Here is a 10,057-nt window from a genome sequence, read left to right as displayed (position 1 = left end):
AAAATATTACCCGGTTAGAAATAACGGTCACAAAGAGGTAACCCACTAGCGATTCTACAAGGTAAGGGCGGGGTGGGCAGGGGGGGGGGGGGGGTGTGAGGGGGAGAGTAGAGAGGTATTCTAAGTTTACAATGGAGTAGGTTTAAACTAATAATCTCTTTTTTCTTTGGTGTTGTATATATTGTATTTGTATGAATATGTTCCCTCTCCTTTTCATACATGTATCTATTTTGTTATGAAAAAAATTGGATATAAATAAAGAATAAAAAAAAAAAAAAAGAAAAGTAGCTTTTCCTCTCCTTATCTTCACCGCACAGACCCTTTAACTCCCGCCGTCCATCAGCTATTTGTTTACATGAGGCCAGGATATGCCTGTGTACAAATCCAAATAATTTTGCCGTATCCCCTCGTATAGACCAATCCTCACATGCAAGTTCACAGACAGATATAGGGCAAGAAGGCGGAGGGAGGGCAGAAGTAGGGAGAAAGGGGGGAGGGCCGACCTCCACTCAGGTCTGTATCTCCTGTGCTATTGTAGCTTTAATTACGTTAGCTCCAGCAAGTATGCAAGCCAGCTTAGTTGGCAGGGAGCTTTATTTAATAGTTTCTGCTGTTGGGGGAGCAACTATCTCTTTATTAACATATATCAGTTGCAGTCACCATCTGCCATGTCACCTCTACCTAAGGCTCTGGCTATCTGCTCCCTTCAATATTCAGGTTCCCCTGATGTTCCACACAATATCACCATGTCAGATCATATCAGGCAGCAGAACAGATATATATATACCTTCCCTGCTATTTTTGCCAATACAGCTCCTGTCGCTTTCATTTAATCGGCATCCATCCATCCATGAGGAATAAAAGAGATACAAGGGCATGCAAACAACAGCTATTATATCCACTTCTCAATGTAAGTTACCACCCCAGCATGGGGAAGAGCCTCCGCTGTGTTGCAAGTTCAGCTCCCCACTGGCGTTCCGGTCCGCTTTGCTCACAGCGGGGGGGGGGGGGGGGGGAGAGGAGGGTCTATGCCGGTCCACCGCTCCTTCCCCTCCGCTGGTATGTCCGATGTCCCGATCCACTTACTCACAGGAGGGGGGGAGGGGTCTGCGCCGGTCCACAGCTCCGCTCATACCTTCCCGGTCTAAGCCTGTCCGCTACGTTGCTCCGACCCGAATCTCATCCCTCTGGGGGCATTCGTTCGGCTCATGCAGGCGGACAGGTAGCGTAGGCGGGCCTCACCTCACATGCCGACGGCTCCTCCCATCCTCGTCATGCTTTCTGACAGTGTATGTGTGTACGTGAGTATTGTGTGTACCTGAGTATGGGGAGTACCTGAGTAGTAGGAGTACCTGAGTAGTAGGATTACCTGAGTAGTGGAGGTGCCGGAGTATTGGGAGTACCTGAGTATTGTGTGTACCTGTGAATTGTGAGTACCTGGGTAGTGTGAGTGCATGTGGGTCTGCGAGTGCACGTGGGTCTGCGAGTGCACGTGGGTCCTCGAGTGCACGTTGGTCAGAGGATGCACGTGGTTCTGCAAGTACCTGTGCATTGTCTTGTTGAGTACCTGTGTAGTGTATTGTTGAGTATCAGTATCAGGAAGCTAGTTGTTAGGTAATTTGGACAGGGTATAATCCCCACTCCTCATTAAATTGGTAGGTACGATGCCAGGCGGGTGTGGAGCTGCAACTTGGTGTAGGGGGAAGTGCCAGGGAGGTCGATCCAGGGCTGGAGCATCCCAATAAGTACACTCCATTGAGTGACATTGGTGAAACCAGTCAGGGACCAGCACTGCTGGAGCTGAGGGATTCTCCTAGCTGGCAGGGGAAGAACTCTTCCAGTGAGAGTGGGGGTAAGTGAATGGAAAGGAGGAGGATTTGGATTTTGTGGGAATTTCAGAGACCTGGTTCAACAGCTCTCATGATTGGCTGACAACCATTCAAGAGTATTCCCTTTATCGCAGGGATAGAGAGGGTAAAAAAGGGGGAGGGGTATGTCTATATATCAAGATATATGTCTATATATCAAGTGAATGTAAGAGATGGCATCACTAAAGGAGCTAGGGAGGAGGTGGAATCCTTATGGGTAGAGCTCCAAATGGATGAAGCTAAGGGGAAAATAATACTGGGAGTATGCTATAGGCCAGTGATGGCGAACCTATGGCACGCGTGCCACAGCTGGCACGCAGAGCCATCTCTGTGGGCACTCGAGAGGGGCCTGGTTCACGGTGGGGAGAACATGGCAGCAAACAGCGGCGAGGTGCAGGAAATTAACTGCACAAGTGAGTGGGTGGGTGGCTCCGCAGCCTCCGCGCGGAAGGCTACAGACCTGAGAGCACGCGAGGGAGAGAAGCAAGCAGCCGCGAGGTGCGGGAAACTGTCTGCATGAGTGAGTGGGCGGCCCCACATTCTCCGCGTGGTAGGCTACAGGCCTGACAGCACGCATGGGAGGGAGAGAAGAGCTTCACTGCTTCATTGTATGGCTGAAGAGGGGAGCAGCATCCCTGGCGCCTTCCGGAGCTTGGACTCCTCAAACCTCCTTCAACAGTGAGGCCCGGAGAACAGACTGACCATGGGCCCAGAAGACAAGGACAGGCGAGAGGCGCAGGCTGTGAGGGAGCCGCTGGATGGAACAGGGATGGAGACAGGTACCGGGCACAATTATACACTGAATACCTGCAGACAAAGACTGGGGCAGGGAGGCAGAGCAGGGATTGCAGATAAGGACAGAGCTAGAGGTCTCCCTTTCTCTCAGCTCTCCTCTTTTTCAGCCCCCGTGTCTCCCTCTTTCTGCTCCCCCTCTCTGTGCCCCCCTCTCTCTGTGTCCCCCCTCTCTCTGTGTCCCCTCTTTCTCTCTGTGTCCCCCCTCTCTCTCTTTCCCCCCTCTCCCTGTCCCCCCCCTCTCTCTCTGTCCTCCCCTCTCTCTCTGTGTCCTCCCCTCTCTCTCTCTGTCCCCCCCGCTCTCTCTCTCTCTCTCTGTGTCCCCCCTGTCTCTCTGTGCCCCCTCTCTCTCTCTCTGTCCCCTCTCTCTCTCTTTCTCTGTGCCCTCCCCTCTCTCTCTGTCCCCTCTCTCTCTTTGTGCCCTCCCCTTTATCTCTGTCCCATATCTCTCTCTCTCTGCCCCCCCTCTCTCTCTCAGCATCTCTCACACTCCTCCCCCTCTGTGTTCCCCCCATCTCTCTGTCCCCCCTCTCTCTCTGCCCCCCTGTGTGTCCCCTATCTTTATCTATCTGTCCCCCCCCTCACTCTGTCACCTCTCTCTCTCTCTGTCCCCTCTCTCTCTGTCACTGTGCCCTCCCTTTATCTGTCCCATATCTCTCTCTCTGTCCCATCTCTCTCTCTCTGTCCCATCTCTCTCTCTCTCTGTCCCATCGCTCTCAGCATCTCACACCCCTCCCCCTCTGTCCCCCCTCCCCCTCTCTGTGCCCCCATCTCTCTGTCCCCCCTCTCTCTCTGCCCCCCGTGTGTCCCCCCTCTCTGTGTGTGTCCCCTATCTCTATCTGTCCCCGCCCACTCTCTGTCACCTTTCTCTATGTGTCCTCTCTCTCTCTCACACCCCCCTTTCTCTCTCTCTCTCACAACCCCCCTCTCTCTTACACACACCCCCATCTCTCTCACACACCCCCTCTCTTTTGCTCAGCACCCCTTTCTCGCGAATTGCCGTGTTGGCACTTTACAACACAAAACCAACTTATTTATTTCAGTTTGGGCACTCAGACTCAAAGAGGTTCGCCATCACTGGTTTAGGCCAATGTGTTTTCTTCTACATATTTTTGGTAATAAAAATAGCAAAAAGCGGAATTTATTGGTTTGCGCAAAAGTTATAGCGTCTACGAAATAGGGGATAGATTTATGGCATTTTTATTATTATTTTCTTTTTACTAGTAATGGCGGTGACTTGTGATTTTTATAGAGACTACGACATTATGGCGGACACATCGGACATTTTTGACACATTTTTGGGTCGATTGAAAATTATACAGCAATCAGTGTTATAAAAGTGCACTAATTACTGTATAAATGTCACTGGCAGGGAAGGGGTTAACACTAGGGGTTAACTGTGTTCCCTATGTGTGTGTGTGTTCTAACTGTGGGGGATGGGACTGACTATAGGAGATGAGAGATCGTGTTTCCCAGCTCACAATCTCTCTCTCCTCAGCTCACAGAACAGGGATTTGTGTGTTTACACACACACACACACACACACACACACACACACACACACACACACTACCCTGTTTTGCTCATAGCCGGCAGTCATCGCGACTGGTCATGAGCATCGGCACCCCTAAACATTATACTTTTTTTTTCTAACATCCTAGAGAATAAAATGCCAGGCATTACAATACTTTCTGTCACACCGTATTTGCGCAGCGGTCTTACAAGCGCACTTTTATTTGAATAAATACACGTTTTTGAATTAAAAAATAAGACAACAGTAAAGTTAGCCCAATTTTTTTATTATATTGTGAAAGATAATGTTACACAGAGTAAATTGATACCCAACACGTCATGCTTCAAAATTTCGCCCGTTCGTGGAATGGCGACAAACTTTTACCCTTAAAAATCTCCATAGGTGACATTAAAAAAATTCTACGGTTGCATGTTTTGCGCTACAGAGAAGGTCTAGGGCAAGAATTATTGCTCTCGCTCTACCAATCGCGGTGATGAGTGAGTGAGTGAGTGGCTTGTATAGAGCTACCTATGTGAACTGAATCGCCTCAGGGCGCTTTCTTGCCACCAGAGTCCATCTGTGGCTTTGCGTGGTCCTTTACCCCGTAAGGTCCTGACACAAACACATACAACATATTACATGTCAACACATACCCATATTAAGGCCAATTTTTTTTTTTTTAGACAAGGTCTAATTAACCTACCAGCATGTCTTTGGATACCTCACATGTGTGGTTTGAACACTATTCATATGCGGGCGCTACTCACGTATGCTTTTGGTTCTGCATGCGAGCTCGGCAGGGCGGGGAGTGTTTAAATTTTTTTTCTTATTTAGTTAACTTTTTATTTTTACACTTTTTTTTTTTAAACTGTCACTTTTATTCCTATTACAAGATGTAAACATCCCTTGTAATAGAAAAAAAAAAAAGCATGACAGGACCGCTTAAATATGAGATCTGGGGTCAAAAAGACCTTACACTAAAATGCAATAAAAAAAAATTAAAATGCCCCTTTAAGAGCTATGGGTGGAAGTGACGTTATGACGTCGCTTCCGCCCTGCAGTGTCATGGAGATGGGTGGGGCCATCTTCCCCTCACTCGTCTCCATGTGTCAGCCCAAGGGACAGATGCGACAGAGGAGGTTAGCGGTGGGGGGGCCCCTCTCCCGCCATAAAAAAGCTAGCTGCTGCTATAACAATGAGATCTGTCCCCAAAGTAGGGACGGAAATCAGCGTGCGGTGGTCCGGAAGTGGTTAATAAATCACTGGGAGCGGATGGCTTGCACCCGAGGGTACTTCGGGAACTCAGTCAAGTAATTGCCAGACCATTGTTCCTAATTTTTACTGACAGTCTACTGACTGGAATGGTACCAGCGGATTGGAGAAAAGCCGATGTAGCACCAATATTTAAAAACGGCCCAAAATACACCCCTGGGAATTATAGACCAGTTAGCCTAACATCAATAGTATGCAAGCTCTTGGAGGGGATGATAAGGGACCATATACAAGATTTTAGAATGAAAATGGTATCATTAGCAGTAATCAGCATGGATTCATGAAGAATCGTTCTTGCCAAACCAATCTATTAACCTTCTATGAGGAAGTGAGTTGCCATCTAGATAAAGGAATGTCCGTAGGCGTGGTATATCTGGACTTTGCAAAAGCATTTGGCACAGTTCCCCATAAACATTTACCGTACAAAATAAAGTCCGCTGGAATGGACATTAGGGTGAGTACATGGATTGAAAACTGGCTACACGGCGAGTTCAGAGGGTGGCGATAAATGGGGAATACTCGGAATGGTCAGGGGTGAGTAGTGGGGTCCCACAGGGCTCTGTGCTGGGACCCATCCTATTTAATTTATTCATAAACGACCTGGAGGAGGGGGTAAACAGTTCAATCTCTGTATTTGCAGACGATACTAAGCTAAGCAGGGCAGTAACTTCTCCACAGGATGTGGAAACCTTGCAAGAAGATCTGAACAAATTAATGGGGATGGCAACTACATGGCAAATGAGGTTTAATGTAGAAAAATTTAAAATAATGCATTTGGGTGTCAAAAATATGAAGGCAATCTATACACTAGGGGGAGAACCTCTGGCAGAATCTAGGATGGAAAGGAACCTAGGGGTCCTAGTAGATGATAGGCTCAGCAATGGCATGCAATGACAAGCTGCTGCTAGTAAAGAAAACAGAATATTGGCATGCATGAAAAAAGGGATTAACTCCAGGGATAAAGCGATATTTCTCCCGCTCTACAAGACTCTGGTCCGGCCGCACCTAGAGTTTGCTGTCCAGTTCTGGGCACCAGTCCTCAGGAAGGATGTACTGGAAATGGAGCAGGTACAAAGAAGGGCAAAGCTAATAAAGGGTCTGGAGGATATTAGTTATGTGGAAAGGTTGCAAGCACTGAACTTGTTCTCTCTGGAGAAGACTCTTGAGAAGGGATATCATTTCAATTTACAAATACCGTACTGGTGACCACACAATAGGGATAAAACTTTTTTGCGGAAGGGAGTTTAACAAGACTCGTCACCACTCAATAAAATTAGAAGAAAAGAGGTTTAACCATAAACTACGCAGAGGGTTCTTTAGTGTAAGAGCAGCTAGGATTTGGAATTCCCTTCCACAGGCGGTGGTCTCAGCGGGGGGTATTGATAGTTTATAAAAACTATTAGATAAGCACCTCAATGACCACAACATACAGGGATACATAATGTAATACTGACCTATAATCACACATATGTTGGACTTGATGGACTTGTGTCTTTTTTTCAACCTCACCTACTATGTACAGTGCCTTGCGAAAGTATTCGGCCCCCTTGAACTTTTCAACCTTTTGCCACATTTCAGGCTTCAAACATAAAGATATAACATTTTTATTTTTTGTGAAGAATCACCCACAAGTGGGACACAATTGTGAAGTGGAACGTGAGGAGGAAGCACCTTAGCTGACTTTTTACAGAACACATCCCGGGTCTGATTAGATTCTTGGGTCTCGAGTCCTATGGACTATGCCCTGCAGCTGATCATCGGCAGGTAGCGGCACATCAGCCAGGTCCATGGCTGTGCAAACTGTCAGGTCACCTAAGACCAGGTGACAGATGCACCCCGTTGCGGTCAGGAGTGCACTGCTAAGGTAGTGGACCCTAAGGCTGACTGCTGCGGATGGAACTCGGGGTGGATCAGGAAGGCAGGTCCCCTGGAGCACCAACACAGATCCCACAGGGAGCTAGAGCATAAGATTTGCCAGGGTGCATAGTCTAAGAGCCAGCAGGTGTTCACCAGAGCCTCTAGTGGTGAGGATGGACTGGGCTGCAACTGGCTCCAGGTCACAGCCCCCAGGGTCTCCCAGCTCTTGCTTACAATAGGCTACAGGGGGATGGAGAGGAAGCAGCAGCCCAGGAAAACAAGGGATAAGGAGATAGCCAAATGTCGGGGCAACTAGCAGACAAAGATAACAGAGAACAGGCCAAAGGTCAAGGTCTCGAGCAAACAGGGATAGTCGAGAACACGACAAAAGGTCAGGGTCACAAGCAGACAGGGATAGTCAGGAACATGTCATGATCGGTAACAGAGACAAACGTAGAGCACACGGCAAGCAGGAAACAGGAAGCCAAACACACAATATGACCTGGAACCAGCCATCTGGAACCACCCAAATTTGGACAGAGTAGAGATAACTTGCTCCCTGTGTATCAACAGATGCTCCTTGTCCTGGGACAGTAACAGGAGGTCATCAAGATAGTGGTACAAGCGTATACCTTTTGTTCTGATGAGGGCCACCACACCCAGAAGAACTTTCAGCCCTAAAGGGAGGCAGAGGAACTGTAGATGTTCTTGCCCAACTCTGAATCAGAGGTATTTGTGGAATTCTTTCGCCACAGGCACATGAAAATAGTCATCTTTCAAATCGATTGAGATTAGCTAATCGCCTGGCTGCACTGCTTGTTGGATGGTAGACAAAATCTCCACTTTGAATCTTTCAGATATTATAAACTTGTTTAGGCAAGTTAAGTCTATCATCGGGCGCCATGAACCATTTTTCTTCTGCACAAGAAAGAGAGGGGAGTATACCCCTGAAACTCTTTGTCTTTTGGAACAGGCACTGCGGCTTCCTGTACTAGCAGTGAATCCATATAGGACAGTAACATCTGCTTCTTTTCTTATGAACATGGTAGCAGGGTGGAAATAAATCTGGGGGGAGGAGTACTGACAAAGGACCATGTGTGGCCTGTGGAGACCGTCCTCATGGTCTAATAATCCGAGATTGAAGCCTAGATGGGCCCAATCTCAAAATGACTTTTGAGACGAGTTGGCTCTCGTGCACTAGATGCCTGGCTCTTAGCAGATTTTTTTGAAGGAAGTCTGCCCTCTGCTCCAATTCCTTCTAAAATCCCAGCCAGGCCTGTAGGATCATGCTTCCCTTGTACACTCAGTACTGCGACTTCTGCGCTGGGGCTTCTTCTGACCAAACAATGCCTATCCTGGGGTTGGAAGCCAGATTTCCCACCCATGGCACAGGCTATAGCGCTATCCAGCCTGTTGTCAGCTTCCATTCCTGAACTGCTAAACCTTTGGCCAGTTCTTCTGAGACACCTCTGAGTACAAAGTCCACATTCTCTGTCCAGACTTCCATAGCCTTGGACATGGCTGTGAGGCCCAAGGCGGGTTTGCAAGCCATTCCAGCTAACCCATAAATTATTTTGAGATCTTGGTCTATTCTCCTCTCAAGCCCGTTCTTGAAAGATACAGCAAGGGAAGAATGACGTGTTTAGCCAGTTGCATTAGTGCTGCATCTATGAGGGGAGTGTTTTCCAGATGTTTCACTTCTGCCTTGAAGAGATATAATCTGGAAGTTTTGCTTGACATAGAAGTCTTCTTATATACCTTGCTCCACTTTTCATGAATAATATCCTTCAATTCAGAAAGGAGCAGAAGATTGAAGCGTTCTTTTCCCAGATGTTTAAAGAACTTCCTCTGCTTAGCCGGAAAAGAGTGGAAGGATCTTCCCAGTTGAGGACCTCTTTGAACGCCTTAATTAGTGGAGAAACCAGGGTGAAGTCAAAGGCACCAACAAATTCATCTCCCTCCAATTCGCTGTCTGAAGAGCCGAGGGAGGCATTATAATGCTGGAATGGTCCGGATCCTACTGGGCCTTGTCAGGAACCAGATAGAGTGGTGGACTGGCTACGCGTGCGGGTTGTACTCCATTCCTTTAGTGATTGCTGCACCACACACTTAACAAGAGACTCCATCTGTTGGTTCTCCATCTCTTTTTCCCCCACCGCCTGGGCATAACATGGATCACAGAGTGACTTGCATCCCCAGCAGGCTCTGCGATCAGAGTGGCTGTCATGGCGGTGGGTGTGGTGTCTGGAGGAGGAATGGGAACATCTCCTCTGCTGATGGGTCCTAGACGGAGAATCACATCTGGACCTAGATGAGGAAGGTTGATGTTGCGGCCTGGCAAGGTCCCTGTTGTCTTGGACAATAAACTGGTGATCTGACCTGGAAGGGCTAAAAAGGAGAAGGGCAGAAAACACTTCACATTATAGGATACAACCATCCAATCCACGTACCTAGAGCGTGAGGGCTGGCTGCACGGACTTGTCCATGGCACCCTGGCGGATGATAGGTGACGATCCTGCAATTTGTAGCAACACACAAACGTCCTGGGAGAAGGAGAGCAAATAGCATGTAGCTTGCCCATTAAGAGCCATCTCCACCCCCCCCCCCACCCTGCACCATAAACCCCCAGGCCGACTTACCTTAGCCTTGGAACCCTGGTGCATGGAGGATTTGTCGCAAGGTGCCCACAGTAATCCCCAGTGTGACAATGACACACAGGGACAGGGATTTAAATAACCCACTGTAATGATGGCAC

The sequence above is a fragment of the Lithobates pipiens genome, unplaced genomic scaffold (assembly GCF_037356315.1).
Source record: "Lithobates pipiens isolate NorthernLeopardFrog02 unplaced genomic scaffold, aLitPip1_a1.2 Scaffold_18, whole genome shotgun sequence".
Lineage (NCBI taxonomy): Eukaryota > Metazoa > Chordata > Amphibia > Anura > Ranidae > Lithobates > Lithobates pipiens.
This window is presented reverse-complemented; position numbering follows the sequence as displayed.